Consider the following 22,213-nt stretch of genomic DNA (forward strand, 5'->3'; position numbering starts at 1 on the left):
CCTGCATGAAAAACCTCCTAAGCTTATCTTTACCAGCTTAGGTCAAAACTTCCCCAAGGTACAAAATATTACACCTTGGACAGGCCGCTACCACCACCAAACTAATACTGGTTACTGGGGAAGAGCTGTTTGGACGCGTCCTTCCCCCCAAAATACTTCCCAAAACCTTGCACCCCACTTCCTGGACAAGGTTTGGTAAAAAGCCTCACCAATTTGCCTAGGTGACTACAGACCCAGACCCTTGGATCTTAAGAACAATGAACAGTCCTCCCAACACTTGCACCCCCCCTTTCCTGGGAAATGTTGGATAAAAAGCCTCACCAATTTGCATAGGTGACCACAAACCCAAACCCTTGGATCTGAGAACAATGAAAAAGCATTCAGTGTTTTACAAGAAGACTTTTAATAAAAAAATAGAAGTAAATAGAAATAAAGAAATTCCCCCTGTAAAATCAGGATGGTATATATCTTACAGGGTAATTAGATTCAAAAACATAGAGAACCCCTCTAGGCAAAACCTTAAGTTACAAAAAAGATACACAGACAGAAATAGTTATTCTATTCAGCACAATTCTTTTCTCAGCCATTTAAAGAAATCATAATCTAACACATACCTAGCTAGATTACTTACTAAAAGTTCTAAGACTCCATTCCTGTTCTGTCCCTGGCAAGCGCAGCATACAGACAGACACAGACCCTTTGTTTCTCTCCCTCCTCCCAGCTTTTGAAAGTATCTTGTCTCCTCATTGGTCATTTTGGTCAGGTGCCAGCGAGGTTACCTTTAGCTTCTTAACCCTTTACAGGTGAGAGGAGCTTTCCCCTGGCCAGGAGGGATTTCAAAGGGGTTTACCCTTCCCTTTATATTTATGACAGAGGTCATAATAAACAATGGACTAATAATTCACTAGAGAGAGCCTGGCCTTATTTCAACCTGATATCTTTTCTGAAATACAATCAGTGGTCCCAGCTCACCCTGAACTTTAGCAGACAAGACAACACTCCTCTCTGTTTTCTGCTCAGCAGAAGCCTACAGGTGAATTAGTAAATTAGATTACATTTCCTTTCACTCCACTGGGAAAATTGCACTAACTCTCTCTTCAGTGGAGAAACTGGAGAATGATAGGTGCAAGTCCAGTTTTGCCCTTCACACCCTCTTCATTATTATGGGCGCCAGGATTTGCCAACCACACCCTCTCTTCACCTAGCAAAGGATGTCATTGGGATGGTAAGCAGAAGTTCACCTCACAAACTAGAGGTGGGTAAAATATATGTTGAAACATAAAGCAGCATCTGCAGCAGCACACCTCTGTTGTAGTAAGGGAGAATGGAGGTTAGAAAATCATTAATCACTTCTCCAAGAGAGAAGATTGAATGTTAATGCCTTCTTTTCCTTACCATGCTTCTCCACATTGTAGTTCTTCTGGCCCTGCACCTGTCCTCTAATTGTGAAATAATCCAAACATAAAATAAAAAATCCTTCCTTACAATAATTTTGAAAACCTCCTGTTTTGTCATGCATTCACCTGGGAATTAGATTTACTGAATGCTGACCTACTTCATCAGATTGAAACTCCTTCTCGGAAATATCAATAAAAGGTTCACTAGGAGGCCATTCAGACTGGTCATGGTTATTATGGAGGCAGTGTAAAAGGGGGTAAACTATTTCTAAATAGCTCTTTTGAAAATTAATTTTTAATATAGTCTTACTTATTAATCATTTAGTTATTTAAGAAATCAAAACTATTCATTGCAGTTTTTCTTAAAATAAAAAAGGACAATTTTAGTGACAATATTAACTCGTTCATAAATCAGATTGTGGCACTTAATGGACCATTTTCCACTGAGTGTCTGTGTGAATGTGACCAGTGGTCTTTATTTGGGATGAGAATATAAGAATGGCCATACTGGGTCAGACCAAAATCCATCTAGCCCAATATCCTGTCTTCTGACAGTGGCCAATGCCGGGTGCCCCAGAAGGAATGAAAAGAACAGGCAATCATCAAGTGATCCATCTCCTGTCGCCCATTCCCAGCTTCTGGCAAACAGAGGCTAGGGACACCATCCCTGCCCATCCTGGCTAATAGTCATTGATGGATGTATTCTCCATGAATTTATCTAGTTCTTTTTTGAACCCTGCTATAGTCTTGGCCTTTACAATATCATCTGGAAAGGAGTTCCACAGGTTGACTGTGCGTTGTGTAACAAAATACTTCCTTTTGTTTGTTTTAAACCTGCTGCCTATTCATTTCATTTGGTGGCCCCTAGTTCTTGTGTTATGAGAAGGAGTAAAGAACAGTTCCTTATTTACTTTCTCCACATCAGTCATGATTTTATAGACCTCTATCATATCCCCCCTTAGTCGTCTCTTTTCAAAGCTGAAAAGTCCCAGTCTTATTAATCTCTCCTCGTACGACAGCCATTCCATACCCCTAAACATTTTTGTTGCCCTTTTCTGAATGTTTTCCAAGTCCAACATATCTTTTTTGAGATGGGCAACCACATCTACATGCAGTATTCAAGATGTGGGTGTACCATGGATTTATATAGAGGCAATATGTTATTTTCTGTCTTCTTATCATCCCTTTCTTAATGATTCCCAACATTCTGTTCGCTTTTTTGACTGCTGCTACACACTGAGTGAACGTTTTCAGAGAACTATCCACAATGACTCCAAGATCTCTCTCTTGAGTGGTAACAACTAATTTAGAGCCCATCATTTTATATGTGCACTTGGGATTATGTTTTCCAGTGTGCTTTACTTTGCCATTATCAACGTTGAATTTCATCTGCCATTTGGTTGCCCACTCACCCAGTTTTGTGAGATCCTTTTGTAGCTCTTCGCAGTCTGCCTGGGGCTTAACTATCTTGAGTAGATTTGTATTATCTGCAAATTTTGCCACCTCACTGTTTACCCCTTTCTCTAGATCATTTATGAGTATGTTAAATAGGACTGGTCCCAGTACAGACCCCTTGGGGGACACTACTATTTACCTCTCTCCATTCTGAAAACTGACCATTTATTCCTACCCTTTGTTCCCTAACTTTTAACCAGTTATCAATCCATGAGAGAACCTTCTCTCTTATCCCATGACTGGTTACTTTGCTTAAGAGCCTTTGGTGAGGGACCTTGTCAAAGGTTTTTTGAAAATCTAAATACACTATATCCTCTAAATACACTATATCCACTGGATCCCCCTTGTCACATGCTTGTTGACCCCCTCGAAGAATTCTAGTAGATTGGTGAGGCATGATTTCCCTTTACAAAAACCATGTTGACTATTCCCCAATAAATTATGTTCATCTATGTGTCTGACAATTTTGTTCTTTACTATAGTTTCAACCAGTTTGCCCGGTACTGAAGTCAGGTTTACTGGCCTGTAATTGCCGGGGTCTCCTCTGGAAACCTTTTTAAAAATTGGCGTCACATTAGCTATCCTCCAGTCGTTTGGTACAGAAGCTGATTTAAATGATAGATTATAGACAACAATTAGTAGTCCTGCAATTTCATATTTGAGTTCCTTCAGAACTCTTGGGTGAATGCCATCTGGTCCTGGTGACTTATTACTGTTTAGTTTATCAGTTTAAACGTTAATGAAAGAATTAAAGGTCCACCACAGAGCCCTATCTGGGTTTTTTCCTAACCCTTAGTCTAAATAAATGTCAACAGAATGGGTTTCCTTCAGATAAGCCTAGTAAAGAAATCAAGATGGCGCTTTCAAGAAGGACACCCTCCTCCAACCCCCCAAAAACACAAGGATAAAACACAGTCTTTGACTCATGGCTTCAACCTAGCATAAATTCAGTGGGTAACAAAGTGGTCAGCTACACAGTTTTTCCTCAGTATCTCTGATATGGTTCTTTGTCCCAGGAGACTCCCAACCTTTTACTCTATCAGGCGAGAAAATTTCTTCTCCCTTACTGAGGATCACCTATTTCTGCCTGCTTTGTCTTAATCAGCACCATCTGGGAACTCTCCCTCCTAAATGGCACTGTATACAGTTTCTCCGGGATAAGACATGTCCTTTCTACCTACTTTACCCACTGCAGATTTTTAACCCCTCCCCTACCTGCTTTAATGCAAGTCCCACAGAGTACGATGAATTCCAGTTGCATGGGAGGACGACACTACCTCAAACAATGCTTGTCATTTTTCAGAAGAGTCTTTGTATCCTTTTAAATCTTAGGTCATCTCTATAGTAGTGCCAAAATCTTTTACAAAAACAAACCCCATTTAGACATACTTTACTAAATCTGAACATAGAACAGTTCCTTTAAAGTTATTATTCCTTCACTGGAACTAAGAGCAGCATCCAGGGACCTCAATGTACAATTCTTGAAGGATCAAAAAGGAACGATAAATCTCTCCATTTACTCACTGTTGGAACTTAGTCCAAGAGAAACAATCACTGGTTGAAATTCTGTAGTCTGTGTTTTGCAGGAGGCAAACTATACAACCCTAATGGACTCTTCTGTCCTTAAAATCTATGAAAAAATATGGCACAGGTCTGCAATCCCAGATAAAAGTGATGCATAACAGTTGCCTTGTACTGGGAATCTATGCTCAGAAGCCTGCCAGACCAACAGATATTTTTAACAGTAGCTTTGGATTAAAAAAAATTAAGTACAGCAGGAAAGAAATTTACACATTTACATCACATTGTTTTTAAAGCCCAGGTCTACGATCTAATTGTTGCTACTAACGTTGATGGTGCTTCCAGGGCATTTTTGAGTAACTGGTGACTCAATTACTAAACTATCTAATCTTTTTATTAATATACATTAAAATACATGAGAGAATTATACCTAAAACTCCCATTAACGCTAACTACAGCTTATTTATGAGAGGTATTTATATGGCATCCATCAACACGGTAGCTGGGTGCACTGTACCTGCCTTAGATTGAAGAATAAAACAATTTCCATGCCCAGGGAGCTAATACCCTGTACTACCCATGTAAATCCCCTGCACGGTGATGGCACAAAATTTCCTTTTTGCTTCCTATGTGTCTTCAGTATGTTTACTACAGATAAATTCCATAGGACTGTCTAATGTTATGGAAAAACTCCAGTGTCCAGATCTATCAAACAGTATGTGAATCAATATTTATTTTTTAAAAAGAGAAATTTTAATCTGTTATATTTACAGGCCAATACAGAATTCGACAGGAAGTTTTTGGCAGAAAGACCAAGCAGCATCTTTTCTTCCCACTGGGTTCTGAGGGGCAGGAGACTGCACTGCTGGCTTAAGGAAGGGTTCCTCATAACTTGTTGGGTTGTCTGAGCGGTTTAAAAGGTAACAGGTATAGGCTAATGAATTACCAGAAACTTATCAGTATATATTTTATTTTAGAATATCTCTCTCCATAGCACTTTGGATACCACAGAGGCAAATTTAAAATGATATAAGGCACAACTATCATAAATACAAAGGCAAAACTAGTAAAATAACAGGGGAAAATATCCAGAACAAAACACCACAGGATCATAAAATAAAATCAAGGCCTGTGTGCTTAGGTGGAGGAGTGAAAAACCCTGCACAAGGGGCAGCATTAAGTTAAAAAACACCTCTGTATTTCCTTTGATTTCTGAAAATAGGAAAAGATGCTCTGAGGCAGCTGCTCAGGTGTAGTGAGATCCAAACCCCTTCGAGTTCTGTTATTATTCTTTAGCATACTGGGTTGTTGCACTGGGCGATGGTCGAATAGCATAATACCATCTTGAAAGTCACCCGAATGTAACTTTAACTGGATCTTGAAAGGTAACTGTGAATGGTTATTGATTTATTTACTCTGCTCAGCACCATTTCAGAGAAAGGATGTACCACTGATGTCATCTTGAGATGCCAGACATTTCTGTGGGTTTCCTTTCTAGCTTACCTCCCTACCTTTCTCTGCCATCCTGTGTGAACTCAAGCCTATGGCAAGGACCAATTTGAATGAAATTTTAATACTTGATGTACACGGCATTCAAAAATCACAGTCAGGTCTCCCAGAATCATGGGGCTTTTTTGAATGTTTTAATTTTTAAGACAATTACATTTGGGTTCTTTTTATTTACCTTTGTTATTTGAATCTCTAGGTACAAGCAGGAAACATTTTGATTTTTTTTTTTTTGCAACCATGATGGCGAGAAACTTATTTTAAAAAATGAAAGCTGAGATTCTTGTTTATTTACATGACTCCTGGAGCTGGAGCTTCAGGAAAAACATCAAATATCACAGAACTCGCAATAAAAATCTGATGCAGTCAGAAGAGGAAATAATCTTCTCACACTATAGAATTAGCTACAGTGTTATTTCTGTTTCTTTTCATTCTGATTTCACAAATCCTAAAACCCATCACTTGAGTACCAGGAGTTGAGCACACATGCTAATATGCAGCTTTGGAATACAAAGTTGGGATACAAACAACATAAGACATCTCCAAACTTTTCTTCAAAATGTTCACTCAGCTTTAAAACTATTTCCAGGAATTAGAAATAAAAACCTCAGTTCACAGAACCAAATCCAGTGTTGCAGGGAAACAGCTCAATGGGGCTGCAGTGGTAAAACCATCTTAAGCTTCTCAAGCCACAATGAAGGACTGCAGTTCTTTTATTGAACCAAAAGCATTTAAGTCAAAAATACAGCTATGCAAAAAGCAGCTGATGCAGCCACTTAAACTGAATGGTGTAGGTGAAGAGCTGATGGGCTCTGGTGGCCGAAGATGAGGATAATATGTAGATTAGAAATGACCACTCTGCACCAGAGCAATCAATGACACCTCAAAATTACATATTCAGAATGTGACAGCAACCATTTCATATGCAAAACAATGCATTAGAACCCAGATAGCATCTTCCTTTTTCTAGACAGTTTTCTAAAAGATTCTGCCTGAAATACTGTGGCTTCTCTTTCCCTCCCTACTATAACTAAGTTTCAACAGCCCAAGAAGTCTGAATTTAAAGAAAAATAAACTCCCAAGAGGCAAGTCCAATTACAGGCTCTGGGTTTTTCTTCTGTTTTTAAGGAATAAAAAACCCAACATCAACCTGGAAATAGAGATTTAGCTATGTATAACTGTTGATGTATAAACAAATGTATTATGTAGATGTATGATTGTTGATGTATAAACAAATAAAATTCAATTAGGGAAAGATTTCTTCCCTTCCTGTATAGTATACATATTATAACCATTCCTGGGTTTGTTCTATGGCATGCAAAAATAAATTGATTATTGGTTCAGAATTCCCTCTTCCCCTCTGGAAATGCTTAAGGCCCTCTGAGAGCAGGTCTAATCTGGTTTTGCTGTGCAGGTTAAGGGGAGCCAGGACATGGGAAAGTCTTGCTTGGGTGTTAAGAGTGGCGGAGGTGGGGCTGCTCCTTCCCCAGGCAGGAGGCCGGCTAAGACCATAGATAGGTTGGCTCAGTGCAGATAGTTCCCATTCCACATTGCAGGCTGAAGGAAGGATTCCTTTCCCTTTCCCTTACAGTAGGGAGTTTCTCTGATTGCACTTTTATGAGAGGTTTTTGCCTGTAAAGAATCAGTCATCTCTGAAGGTCAAATATGGCGACATTAGGTCCATTATAGCAGAAGTCCGCAACCTGGGAGACCCCCAAAAGGGTTACCAGAAAGTATAAGGGGGCCACGACCTCCTTGCCAGATGGGGAAAGATTGAGAGCCACTGCATTACAGAGACGCTTGGCCGCACCAGCGTGAGGCCTCCTTTCCGCAGGGGCAGAATAAAGCTCTTGTGGGAATAACAATGAGTTGCAATTAAATGAAGTCATTATCACATCACTTGATAGCTTTTTCTAACCATGCTGTAAGAATGATTTTAAACAGCGAAGAAAAATAAATAAATCCACTTTTGTAGTTTATCTTCATACACTGCATTTATTTCCTGAAATGCTATAAGTGCACATAGAGTGCAGGAACCATCTAAAGCCAGCAAGGTGCTACTGCATTCAGCCCTTCTGCTGGCATGTATCTTGCACATATTGTATGTTTTTAAAAATATTGGGTGAATTTAGTATACATATTAATAAGATAATAAACACTAGCTAGAGCCAGACATAGTGCAAACTGATGCTGTGCAAATTTCCAACACACAGCCCTGCCAATGCATCTCAAGGCCAAGCGACAGTGCCTCTCAACTGCTCATCTCCCTCCCCTACTTTTCTAGGTCAGGATCCCTTCCAGTTGAAGCCCACCAAGTGTAGCAAATTTGTGATGTCCCTGTGTGAGAAGGTAAGATATAGAGAATGACAAAAAAACAAACCCAACCAACCAACCAAAACCAAACCAACCCCAACCCCACACTAAGGCTCCGATTCTGTACTGAGAACTAACTGCAAAAGTGTCACCCAGCAACCATTTGGAACCATAATGAAGTCAATGGGGATCTGCTCGCATGGTTTTCATTGCAGGATCAGGACCTCATTTTCATCTACCATCCTATAAATTAAAGACTCTGGGCTTTTATCACAATATAAAAATACTATAAATGCAAAGGCAACATGGCCCAATTGTTACGAAAGTGAAGCTGGAGCAAAATAAAATGGAAAAACCAGTTACTTACCTAACAGTAACAGTAGTTCTTCAAGATGCACTGTCCACAGATTCCACTCTTGGTGCACATGAGCCCTATGCACTCATTGGAGACTTTTGGCCAGCAGCGTCTGTTGGGGCCGCACCTGTGTCAACACAGAATCCAGGTTATACAGAGCTCTGTAGTAGCAGGGAAGGAGCAAGTTGTGGTGTACCAGACCCTACAAAAATATAACAACTGGTCCCAACCAGAGGGGCTATAAGAGGGAGGTCCAACGGAGACTGAATGCCACTTTGAACTCAGGAGTCAAATTTGGTGCCTTGAAGATGATAAGGGCTGGTTAGAGCAGTGGTTCTCAAAGCCTGTCCGCTGCTTGTTCAGGGAAACCCCTTGGTGGGCCGGACCGGTTTGTTTACCTGCCGTGTCCGCACGTTCGGCTGATCGCAGCTCCCACTGGCCGCGGTTCGCTGCTCCAGGCCAATGGGGGCTGTGGGAAGGGCGGCCAGCATGTCCCTTGGCCTGCGCCGCTTCCCACAGCCCCCATTGCCTGGAGTGGCGAACCGTGGCCAGTGGGAGCCGCGATCAGCCGAACCTGCGGACACGGCAGGTAAACAAACCGGTCCAGCCCACCAAGGGCTTTCCCTGAACAAGCAGCGGACCGGCTTTGAGAACCACTGGGTTAGAGGATATCGTAGTGGAGGCAGATGGTTTGAAATTTTGGGTGTTTTCTGGGTAGTTCAGGCTGTCTATTCTGTGTGGAATGTGGCTGCAGTGGAGGTCTAAAATGGTTTCTTTCTGGTGCAGGAGTGCAGACTCCTAAAAACCTCTGAGGCGCTTAAAAATCCTTTAGGGAATGTAAAGCCTCATCGATCTTTATATTAAAAAGTTTGCATTGTCCAAATGGAAGACCTGCAACTGTAACCTTTTTAGGGATTCATGAGGTTTGAAGCCAAATGGATCCCCTCAAGGCAACTGACGGATCTGGATGCCGTGACTGCAGTGTCAAAGGCCGCTTGCAGGGGTGTAAGCACTACAAGTTGTTCCTCCATGATCAAAGCCTCAAACTGATTCTTTGCTGGCTTGAAGAATTTTATCTCCTGACAGCCAATCTTACACAGCCACAAATGAGTATGCACATGCAATGGAGAGAAAAAAATTTCCAGAAGGAAACGTTTCACTTTCAAAGGGTTATATTAAAGCTGTGTAAAATGTACATAAGAAAACCATATAAAACTCAGCTGATTTAGGGTTTCATTACAAACTTGACACACAGACTAGGTTAACAAAAACATCTCATTATCACAAGCTCTACCAGCAAGTCTGGGTTAATTTTTGTGTTTTGTGTCAAAACCAAGCACACTTAAACTTTAAGCAGTTTCAATGTGAAACCAGAATTTGCTTTGAGATTCAGCTGAATGTGACACTCAAAACTCAAGGGACATAGGGAATGATGAACCGACATTGATCAGAAGAGAACGCAATATTTTCCTGAACCTTTGCAAAATGAAGCCTCTACATTTTCCACAATGCTAGTCATTACAGTGAGTGAAAAAAATCTCCAAATGTGCGCAAAGTACTAGGATGGCAATGTTTCTAAACCTCACTTCTCGTAATCTCTCTCTTTAGGTTTTCTTACTCTGGGATACTTGGTTTCCCCCCATGCCTCTTGCTTCAGCCAAAGTGTGGTTGTGATATGCATAGGAAATAGAGATGCAGGCCTTGCCATGTCTTGCTGCATTAACAGACATCCTAGGGATTAGAACATATTATTGCCAAGCAACACAGTGATGTCACCATTACACTGAATTCAGGGACATGCATTCCCCTCTACCTCTCTGCTTAAAGGAACAGTCCAGATTGCAATTTCTCCTCCTGCTCTCTAGTATTGCTTTTGTTTTCAAGCTTTACTTCAATATGATCCTTGCTATAGAAATAGCAAAGAAAAAAATCAAATGACCAAATAGTTTGAGTGTGAAATGTAAAGAATATAAAGAATGCTTTGAGACACTTCTCGTCAATAAAGGAGTAGAAGTTGGAAAAGTGAAAGTTTTTACCCTTTTCAGTTGATTAACTTGGTGCAATCACCCACTGTATTTGGACTCAGCACATTACCTGGCTTCTGAGCTTTAGCACAGTTTGGTTTGTATTTCCACAGCAGGTTCCCCCCAGAGCTCTGCTCCTGCTACTTCCTCCATAAAAATGGCATCAGATGACATCTGGCTACACCCAAAGTGCCTTTTCTGCCATGACGTTCAGCAGTGGAATAATCTGCCGGACGCATCGTGTTTATTCAACATGCGCCTTTGCTAGGACAAGAGATTTTCTTCTCGCTGCTTTGTATTTATTTCAGGGGTGTGAAACAGAAATCTGCCTATGCCTGTTCTGTTTTCCTGCTGTTAACAGGCTGCTCAATAATTCAGTTCTCGCTCCCTAAAGGAAATTCAGCTGGCCTGCTACTCGCACAAGCCATTTAATGGTGTGCAGCAATGAAGCTTAAAGTGCCCCAGAATTCCAGGGCCTCTTTGGCGCTGACTCTTTTGTATTCCAATGGCCAGCAGCAGCTCCTTAACTCTTCCGCAGTCAAAGCTCATTATCATTTTTATATAATTAAACAGCACTGTTCATTCTCCTCATTAGATTATCACAGCAAATTGATGGTTATTTGAAAGAACAGTCACAATAGGAGACAAATCACTGGCAACAGATAAAACAAAAGGATGCACACAAAGCTCTTTAATTAAACTCCATGAAGGGATATGAATGCTAGTAGAGATTTTAGTTACCCTGCTGAGCCTCTGTCTGATTAGCTACAATGCATCTGCTTGGTTTCCTAGTCTCCATCTGTACTGCTAAAGAGAAATTTATTCTGGCTATATCAGTTCAGAACAAGATGACTCAAAGATGTCAGTTGCCGATAGTTTAATGGTTACATATGTTGAGAGAGTGTTTCTAAATAATCCTTGCTGTGTTGACATGAAGAATCATCCTCTTTACATATACACTGCATTAAACGCATACATATATGTACAAGTAACAATGGGGAAGCTGTATTAAACCCACAAGTAACCAGGACATTTAGAGAGAAAGGAGTCTCTCTCCATTCTTAAGACTCTTTGCAACAGATAATCATTTCTGGCACACGCTGCTCCCTGAAATATCTAGGCACACAACCTGAGGTCTGCAGTATGGACAAAGAGAAAAGTCTACACTAATGATTGTAAGGTAATTCGTTGGAAGTCAGGCTGTTACTGAAGTTCGATTTTCCTTTTTTAAAAAACCCAACAATCCAGAAACAAATGTGTCATGGAGTTTTTGTATGAGGAAGGTCATAAGGGATCTCTTAAAATTATATTGGTCTTTAATCCACACGTAATTGACAGTGTATTTCTCAGAGACCCACAGTGTTGTATAGCATCAGTGCTTATTACTACTTGGAACCCTTAACAAGTAGATTATTAGCAGTGTAAATACTGTTGCCTCCTCAGCCCACTGAGACAATGAGAAATGTGTGAATTTGCCATAATCCATGAACCACTGACATATTAAGATCCATTATGACCTAATGTCCAATTAAAATCTGTGCATTAAAATTTGGCAGCCTGTATAAAACACATATTATAGTGCAAATGCAGAACCATCAAAATACTTTGCAAAAAAAAGAACAAAACCAGATCATAGAACCATAGAAGATTAGGGTTGGAAGAGACCTCAGGAGGTCATCTAGTCCAACTGTTATACTTATAAGAAGCACACAGGATCTTTACAGAGGAGAAGGCAGCACACCACATTTATTGAGAATACAACAGTTAGCATACGCTTTTCAATCACACACATCCACGCACACCATGCACACAGTCCTGCCAGTCAATGTTTATAGTTACCAGTCCAGAGTCTGGATCAATCTAATGGCCAGCCAGATTGGTTGCAGAGGGGAGCAGGGCTCTGTCTGTCGCGATCCGATGCTCCTGGAGTGTAGCAAGACGAACGCAAAGTCCCATGGCCAAGCACCCTGTTCTTAGAGTCTTTTTTCTCTGTTGAAGTCTATGGATTTTGCTGTGTCAGTTTGTGACCAGTTACTTCTTAATTGGTGTATCTCTTGATGTAAACATTTCAGTACACCTCCGAGAAGGTCACCCTGTCCTGGTTCCGATTTAATTAACTGTCCTGTCTTTAGGGGTGCCAGCCTTCACCTCAGGGTCATCAATCTGCCCTTCCTTCATTATGGATGCGCGTTGATGATTCTCTGGTGTCATTAAGTCTCTTCACTCCTTCGTCCTTGACCATCTGGCTATAACAATGGCCTTCACACCTTATCTTTTCATGATACAATACAAGATCCTGTCTCTTACTTACTAAACCTTAAAACAAAGAAATGTATATTTAACTAGAGTGCCTAATTTGTAATACATATAGGAAACCATAGTAGACATTATAACTTATCCTAAAACAAAAGGGTGACCATAATCAGTTGTAAGGATTGTTCTGGTCTGTCCCTGCGTTAACATCAGTACAGACACTGGCAGTCTGTCAGATGCATTCCTACCAATGTCCCAGAGGGTCATTCCTTTCTGCTATTCAAAAAGGGTAGCTGGTAAAATGAAATCAAGACATACATTAGTAACTCTATTCTTATAGTAAAATTATAAAATCCTGCTCCTACACAACCCCCTGCTCAAAGCAGGACCAACCCCAACTAAATCATCCCAGCCAGGGCTTTGTCAAGCTGGGCCTTAAAAACCTCTAACGATGGAGATTCCACCACCTCCCTAGGAATACCATTCCAGTGCTTCACCACCCTCCTAGTGAAATAATTTTTCCTAATATCCAACCTAGGACCGCCCCCCCCCCCCCACTGCAACTTCTCGCTGAGAACAGCCGAGCTGCATCCTCTTTGAAACCCCCCTTCAGGTAGTTGAAGGCAGCTATCAAATCCCTCCCCCCTTCTCTTCTGATGTTGTACGTGCTAGTTAGTATATATTGTGACTGGGCAAGGCCAGATGGCTATAGTAAAGTAGTGGGGAACAGGTATGTTAGCCCCAGGCTAAACAAATCCCTGGTACCATGGTAACCACATGGCGGTTGCGCCAGGTTAATCAAGACACCTGGGGCCAATTAAGATCCTTCTAGAAAGCAGTGGGGATAGCTAGGTTGATTGGGACACCTGAAGCCAATAAGGACTGGCTGGAACTAGTTAAAAGCCTCCCAGTTAGTCAGTGAGGCATGTGTGTCAAGAGCTGTAGGAGGAAGCTGTGCTGTTGGAGGAACTAAGCAGTACAAATCCATATCCGGTGCAAGGAAGGAGGCCCTGAGGTAATGGTGAAGGAGATATTGAGTGAGGGCTGCTGTGGGGAAGTGGCCCAGGGAATTATACACGTCCTATTTCCAAAAAGTCAGGTACCGTAACTGCTACTATTAGGGTCCCTGGGCTAGAGCCCAGAGTAGAGGGTGGGCCCACGCTCCTCCTTCCTTCCCCGATTAATCACTGAGACTGGGAGACAACAGAGACTGTGTGAGGGAGGGTTGCTTCTCCTCACCTCACTTGCTGGCTTATGATGAAAATGGTCAGTAAGCTGTGACCCTTGCCTCTAGAGAGAGAAGGGTTACGTGGAGGGTCACAGTGAGCCTCTGAGGCTAGCGAAATCCGCCAGGAAACACAGGACCCACAGAGACAAGGACAGAGCTTTGTCACAGTATGTATAGAGTTCCTTTTTCTCACCTTCTCAGGACCTTGGGTGGGTGAAAGTGAAGTCTTCCTCATATCTTATGGGGCCCTGAAAATACCCCAATTTCTGTCTACTTAATACCACCAAATTCTCGGACCCTGCTGCCAAAATCCTACTGCATGGGAAGGATCCATCAACACTTTTATTTATTTGTCCAAAGAAGCTTCTGTTGAACGCCCTTTCTTAGGGACTGAGCATACTGGGCATGATTCTCCATTTCCTTGTACCTAATGTTATCATTTACAGCTGGGCAAAGTGGGTGTAAATTGCTACTCATCATTTGGTAGTGTTTTACATTCACTTTGTGCAGGTATAAATGACCACACAAAGTACAAGACCGTGAAAAATCAGGCCCATTGTCTCTGCAGTACTCCCTAGCCCTCTGTTATCCCATTCAGCACTCTAAAGGCCAAGACCAGATTTTTTTAAATTTTGATTTAAATAATAATTTAAAAGACATCTATTCAAAGCTCTAGGTGCCCTAACACAGCATTAAAAATATAATTAAAATTCAGTAGAATTAAATAATCAATTCAACGGGAACTCAGCCAGCCAGCCACCTACAAAGTCTCCTTCCTCTCCTTTCATTGTCGAGGAGCATATCATGAGCCTTCTCCAAAACCTAGCTGAAGAAGGATCTCCAGCAGGGCAATGAACAGCACTATCAGCAGACCATCAGATGGAGCTCATGCTATTAATTTAGAGAAATATAACCAATAACTTAATTTGCTAATGACCTTAGCAATTTTACTGCAAATCCTTAGGTGTTTCTGCATTTGACTGAGTCTGGCTACAAAGGAAACTATTTAGAGATGACAGTTTTACATACTGGTAAAGTTACTGAGATCTAATGATCCAGAACTAGCCACACATTACAGGAATGTAATCTAGTTATTACAAACAATGAGAGGGGAAAAGCCTCTCCCCAAACATATAAAAAGTACAATAGATGTGATATTTTTAAACCTAGTTTCTATCTCAATCTCTCCAAGTTTTGTGATGTTTCTTTGGGGCACTTGGCTTCTTTTTCCTACCTCTTACTCTAGCCACGTTGTAGTGTCTGGAGAACAGTGAGTAGGCCCTGACATGTCTCACTGTATGACTGTAATTACTAGGGAGTTCATTATTATTACAATTAAGAATTTGTATTAATTGATGCACAATCATTGGGTATTGCGCAATCATTGGGTATTGCCCAATGGCTCCCATGAGGGATCAGAGCTGCATCGTGCTAGACATTGTACAGACAGAAAACGTGAGAGTTCCTCGCCCAAGAAGCTTATTCCTACCATCATTGGAAGGAAGGGAATAAGCTCAGCATTACCTCTCCAGTCCATGAGACCATTTTATCATGGTGTGAACTGGCACAATTTGCCCATGTCTTATTTTCTGTTTAAGCTTTCAAATCAAGCCATGCTGCTGAAACAGATAATGAAGTAGGTGAAGGAGTTATAGAACAAGGTCAGACTGGAGGCCAAAGCCTTCATCTCAAAAAAATCTCCTTACCTCTGTTGTGTATTATGCAATCCCTAAACGTTGTGAAACACATCACTTGTCCTGGGGACCGCTCCGATTCTGCGGGCTGCCATTAACAAGAACAGTAAGGTTGACAAACCTTAAAAAGTGGCATTGCAATATTTTAGCCTGAGAGAGTTTTCCAAAAGGAGGTTTGAACTGTGCCAGTGCAATGCAATCAGACGGAAGGAGGTGTCCCTGGTGTATTGTAAGCTTATGTGTCTTTGCAAGAATGAAAGGGGAAAAATGTGATCAGAAAGACTATATGATATGGTTACCTTCTTCCCACTAAGGCATTTTAGGGTTACGAACTTTGGCTAGTTGAAAGACTACCTGAAAAAGCACTTTTTGGACACATGTTCAGTAGATTGCTTCCCCAGAGCAGAGCCACTGGTACTGCTTATAAGTTAGCATGGAAATCCCCAGGTGTAGCGATACTTTTGAAAACTGCAGTTACAAGGCATTGAGGATGGCTCTCAGAGCTATGGGCTGCTTTTTCCTACAGAAAAGCAATGTATCTGCCTTGACAACTGCTCTCTAGTTTGAAAACTGATCAGAGACTTTTGTCTGTTAGTCAAAGGGAAAGTAACAGTACAATCACAAAGCTCTAAACTACATCAGTTGAAAAGAAATTGCTCTGCATTAACAGAGAATAGAGTAGGAAAATGTTTCCCTTTCAGAAATCTAATTCTCAGTTGATTATTTATGTGCTGACGTGTATTCTTTCCAAGTAAACAAAGCAATAAGATGCTCTTATGAGCCAAGTGAATCAACAGTAATGGAAGGAAAGTTAGTCTCTTGCATAACGGCTGCCCCTCTAAGATCACACAAAACCACATTTAAAAAGAAATCAGATTGTGGTGGGCTGATCTATGAACACAACCTCATTAGAATCAATGGGACAGAGTGAATTTTACATTTAAAAAAACCTCTGGGTGCTTACGATGCTCCCAAATATTTCCAAACAAATTAACATACCACATAGCACAGTGCCTCAGCTTCACAACAGGAATATTTAAATCCGTGTGTTCCTAAGAGAGCGATTCAGCAATACAGTTTCAGAATAAAAAGAACACATGCACCTTTGCCTCCTCCAAGAGGTGACAGAGATCCATTTACATTGGAATTAAACATACCTGGTCTATCCTATCAATAACATACCCAAATCAACCCTAACACAGAAGCAACTTTTTGCTAGGGAGACACATTAGGGTTCCAGTTTTAAGTCCCAATGATTTGGCAGGCACTAACCAATAGAAATGACAATAACATATATTTCTATGTGATTTTTTCACTTGAACACAATATGCAAGCTCTTAAGGGTATGTCTACACAGCCAGTGGTAGCCTGTGACACTAAGCCTCAGAGCCCTGGGCTTGTGCTAAAGTGCCAAAAATAGCCGAGTAGACAGTGCTTTTAAATTGTAGCTCTCTCTTTGAGGCCTTGTAAAGCTTTGGCCCCTTTTTCGATATCTGCTTGATCTCCTTTATATCTGCTGACATTGCCAGCTATCCAGAGTTTGGCTGACTGACCCAATTTAAACAAAACCAAATTGAAATGAAGCAGAATATACTTTTTTCCCTTTTTATTTCTTTACCAAATACAAATAAAGCAGCACGTGCAGAAGAAAAGCAAAAAAGAGAGGCAGCTGAGAACTCACAGCCCAATACATTGGTGCTGGGGGGAAGGCTACAGTGGCTTTAAGCCACCTTTGCATTCTCAAAAAGAAAAGGAGTACTTGTGGCATCTTAGAGACTAACCAATTTATTTGAGCATGAGCTTTCGTGAGCTACAGCTCACTTCATCGGATGCATACCGTGGAAACTGCAGCAGACATTATATATACACACAGAGATCATGAAACAATACCTCCTCCCACCCCACTGTCCTGCTGGTAATAGCTTATCTAAAGTGATCATCAAGTTGGGCCATTTCCAGCACAAATCCACCCCCCCACACACACAAACTCACTCTCCTGCTGGTAATAGCCCATCCAAAGTGACAACTCTCTTCATTCTCCTGATCCTGAAAAGGCCATTGAAATAACTTAAACAGCCTTAGGGAACCGCAGAATCCTCCTTGGCCTGCCCTATGGGCTTTAGGACTGCCCATAATCTCCATAGTACGCCCTGCCCCTGACATGCCACTCCAGCTTCAGCACACCCTCTACACCAGAGGGTCCTCAAAAGGCAGCTGTATGGCTGTTTTTCTGCAGTTCCTATACTACAAGAATCCTTCCCCAACCAGATATGGGAATCTTAGAACCACTGCAGCCCTGTATGCAGAGTAAAGGGGTTGGAACACAGTGAGGTCCTGGCTTGTTCTAGAGGTGAACGGTAGTTCTGTTTGCAGGTCCATGTAACCATTGTCCTTTCTTCTGTGACTGCCAACAGTGCTAACAAGGTCTGATAGTAGTTTTTGTGGCAAGGATCCTGTCCAATAGAAACAATTGAAGACCACCAAGCTCACACCATGTAAACTGCAGTTTTTAATCTCTACATCTCACCTCCCCACCCTCTTGAAAATTTTAAAATCTGCCACAAATTGTCAGAGTGAACTAAAGATAATATAAATGTCATTTCCAGTGAAATAATTCCTGAACTGTAGTCCACTTCAAGCACATTTTGCTACAGATGTTTAGGGGACTTTTTTAAACACTTCTTTTGAACAGGTCCTTTTGTCATTTAAAATTGCCCCATGCTGACAAATAAAGTGCATGCTAGGAAAAGAACCAACCATACAATACACTTCCTCTCTAAGGACTAAGCATTCACTTACCACCTAACTCTAAATGCCTGAGGAACTCCAGGGGTGAGGGAAAGGGAAGCGAAGTCTGCTGCTCGTCTGTGCCATTAGATGAGCATGCTTTCTTTGACTGAAACAGAGTGTGTCTAGATAATTGAACTTTAACATTCAAACCATTTGATCCAGCTGCTGCTGTGAATGTGAAGAATCAGAATTTCAAAGCCTCCTGGATTCCCTGAAAGGTAGTATTTTTGAGAAGTATGTGTTTTTCTGATTTTTGCACTGATTTGTAATAAGACTGATAGCTGGTCACTCCACTTTATTCCTCTTAGATGAATCAATAACTTGTGGAGGAAGAGATGAACTGGGCAGCTGGTCAACACAAAAAATTAAGAATTCTGAGTCAAAAGGGGCATTCAGATGCTGATGACTCAACTCTCGTGACATTGTGTGTAACAAAAACAGGAAATAGCACATCTATCCTTTCTTATGACCAAGATTTCAAAGTGAATAGAGCTGGAATAAGCAAAGTCCATTCTCATCACCATCATTCATAAGGTTATAATTGCAGTCCTCCTGGGATGCTGCACATGCTCCACAATAGCTTTCAAACCTCCTTAAGACAACCCTATCATACAATAGCAAATGCTCTTCCACAGGACATTTAGCAGAATTGGAACTGCTAAAAGTCTGGCCCCGAAGGTCCTCGCCACCTTTCACATATAGGTCTCAGACACTTCTAGACTACCACTGTGAATGTGAGAAAGTGAGAAATATCTTTCAGAAGTTTTCCTCTCTAGTGGAGCAAGAACTCAGTGGTTAGTCTGGCTATGACTTCACTTTTGATTTAAATCCTCATCCCACACCTCACAGATGCATCCTTGTATTCTAGTTCAGTTGATATCCCTTTAAGAACAAGATTTCATTGACCAGAAAAAATACAACTGGTTGCAGTGTTGGCTAAATACCTACGTAAAGGTACTAAGGTAGCCATTGTCCCATACTTTAAAGAACTTCCCCCATTTGGTGCCTTATGTTGCAAAACCCATATTCCTCTCTGTGTTGAATGTACTCTAAGGCGAGTAAAGCATATGCTAAAGTAGTTAAGTTACCTCTTGCAGTGCTACTTCTACAATGGGCTCAGGATTTCTCCCCAATAATGGGTTAAGGGCTATGAAATCTATGCATCTGATTCTGATCTAAGGTACTTCAAATAAATCAGGAGTAACCCAACTAATATCAGTGGACCACTGTAAAATAAATAAATAAAAACAGTGTAAAATCAGAATCAGGCTCACTGTGCATCCTCTAAAATGTAAGAAGTTTGGAAATTTAAAAAAAAGACATCAAATGGCCAGGGAAAGTCTTCAGGAACAGGAACATGTGTTGTTGTGACTCTTCTTCTTCTTCAATTCCTTAATATTACTATAATAAGTGATCAAGCTGTGCCTTGAATAAGAATGCTCTTCTCCTTCTTGCTAGCTGCTGGCTGATTGACTCAGTGACTTGATCACTGTTCCTCCTGCTGTCTCATGCTAATCCTCTGCAGACCATCTTGGCTTTTCCTTATCACTTACACAGAGGAATTTATAGTTAATGGAAGTTAGATGTTGACTTTTATGGCTCATAAAGCCACTAGCAAATATCCAATTTAATACAGTGTACTGACACTAATGATTTAGTTTTCTCTCTTGCTTTGTATCACTACGCTGTGGCGTTTGCAGGATTAAAAGTGTCGCAGTAGAAAAGGACTATAATGCTTATTAGCAAACTAGAGGTTTTGAAATGCCCCAAGGACTATGGTGACTAGGCACTACATTGTTACACAGGAGACTTTATGGTTTTTGGAACGTCCACAAGGCACTATTTCCTAATAAAAATACTAGGACACTGTTTCCTAGAGTAAATCAGGTCCTTTGGAGAGGTAAGATTTTTGCTTTCTTGGAAGCAGACACTATGATCAGACTCACAAATTTCCCTTAATGACTGTCTTAGAAGACACCTCGTGTTCCATCACACTGTGGGATGTACTGATGCTATGTAGAAACGTGAAAAGTAGTCTGTAGCGGGAAGGAATGCAGCTCTACAGTGAAGGAATGGCACTATGTTACCTAGAAGAGACTGCAAGGAAAAGAAGAACCAACAGGTTTGCAGTGATTAAAAACGTTGTTTGCTGAAATGTCCTAGAGACTGAACAAATTTCTTTGTCACTTTTTGTTCATTAATTTTACCAGCCTTGGAGTCAGAAGTGTAAGTGCTTTGACAAATAGTATGAAAGCCTATTGTAGCCCCCAGTATGAGGTTGTCCAAAATAGGGTAAGTCTGCCTTGGGCCTTTTTACACCACTTTGGGAAACTGGGCCTGAGGCTCCTCCATGTGCTCAGTGTTGTGTGTCAGTGTGTGTTCACCTCAGACCAGACCCAATCAGGCAAACCACCAGGAACAAGGTTTTAGTCTGGAAAGAAATACAGAACAGGATTACAATCCAGCAGCTTCCCCTCTGCTCGCCTGCCTCCTGCTCCCAGCTTCCGCCAGTGCTGTAACTTCCTGCAGGGAGGGGCGGAGACTTCTTTGTGTAACAGCTCCCTTACCAGTATGTCCTACCTCCCACAATAACTAAACCCCAAACCAAAGAAGCCAGTGTTCTCCTTTTGCACCATTTAGACTCCTCTCTGGCTGCTCTTTAAGCCCTTTTTGGTCCTACCTGTAAAGAAACATGCAACAGGATTACAGTCCAGCAACCTCCTCTCTGCTTGTTTCCTTCAGGCTCCCAGCTTCAGCCACTGCTGAATGGAACTTCCTGCTGGGAGGGGCAGAGGGGACTTCCTGGCAGGAGCCAGGAAGTTCTCTCAACATGCTGGAGTTTGTAGTCCACAACTTGTAGTTCCCAGGGCTGCTGCTGTTCTGAAGCACACTAGACCTTGAGGTACACTATGATCATCTGAAGTGTCCTCCACACTGAACCACACAGCACATATCCCTATATTTCCACCAACCAGAGTCCACACTAGAGGGACATTTTTCCTTTCCTTTCAGACTGGTGGTGTAAAGCACACCAGTGTCACAAAATAATACACTACATCTCAGCTCTAATCTTAGACCCAATTAAGAGCAAATATTTCAGAGGGACCCTCTACAGCTCAGAGGGCCAGGTTCTGAGTATTACAAAAGGGTCTTACCCTCTCAATAGGTCTTGAATACAATGGCTCCACTGAAGTGAAAACTCCCATAGACTTCAGTGGGGCCAGGGTCTCAACCAATGAGTTTTCCTTCACTCCCCTAACACAGGCTTCCTTTTCCAGATTATATGCACAGACAAATAACCTGCCCCCACTCCCCTTTTTAAATCACAAATGCCTTTTATTCCATAGGTGTAAATGGTTAACCCTGGCCAACCACCCACCCATACCTACAACCACCACCAAGGGAGGGAGTAGCCATTATGTTTCATGCTCAGTTGAGCAAAACTAAGCTTTTTCTCATACTCACAGAAAGACTGAGCATTTAAAGCATGCACATTGCAGGCACACCTCTAAATCACCCTTTGGCCATTAGCGTGGAACTTTATTCCACTCCCTAAATCCAGTAAATACGAAAGGCAGATCATTCTCTATACAGTACCATGTTCATACTATACCCACAGGAGAATGGTTATCATTGCTAACTTGGTTCCAAGGAAACAAAGATTTCTGAACAGAATT

At 41.4% G+C, this 22,213-nt stretch overlaps 1 long non-coding RNA gene across 1 annotated transcript in view; it reads right to left on the minus strand.

The window, feature by feature from the left end:
- The window catches only part of LOC311516176, a 140,195-nt gene extending 118,904 nt beyond the window's left edge, over positions 1–21,291 (minus strand). The window contains exons 1-2 of the long non-coding RNA XR_014710355.1: positions 21,217–21,291; positions 8,560–8,674 (exon numbers count right to left, since the gene is read on the minus strand). This is a non-coding gene — a long non-coding RNA (uncharacterized lncRNA). The remainder of the gene's footprint in view (positions 1–8,559; positions 8,675–21,216) is intronic.
- Positions 21,292–22,213: the final 922 nt, after the last annotated feature.

The sequence above is a fragment of the Lepidochelys olivacea genome (genome assembly GCF_965140295.1).
Source record: "Lepidochelys olivacea isolate rLepOli2 genome assembly, chromosome: 2".
NCBI lineage: Eukaryota > Metazoa > Chordata > Testudines > Cheloniidae > Lepidochelys > Lepidochelys olivacea.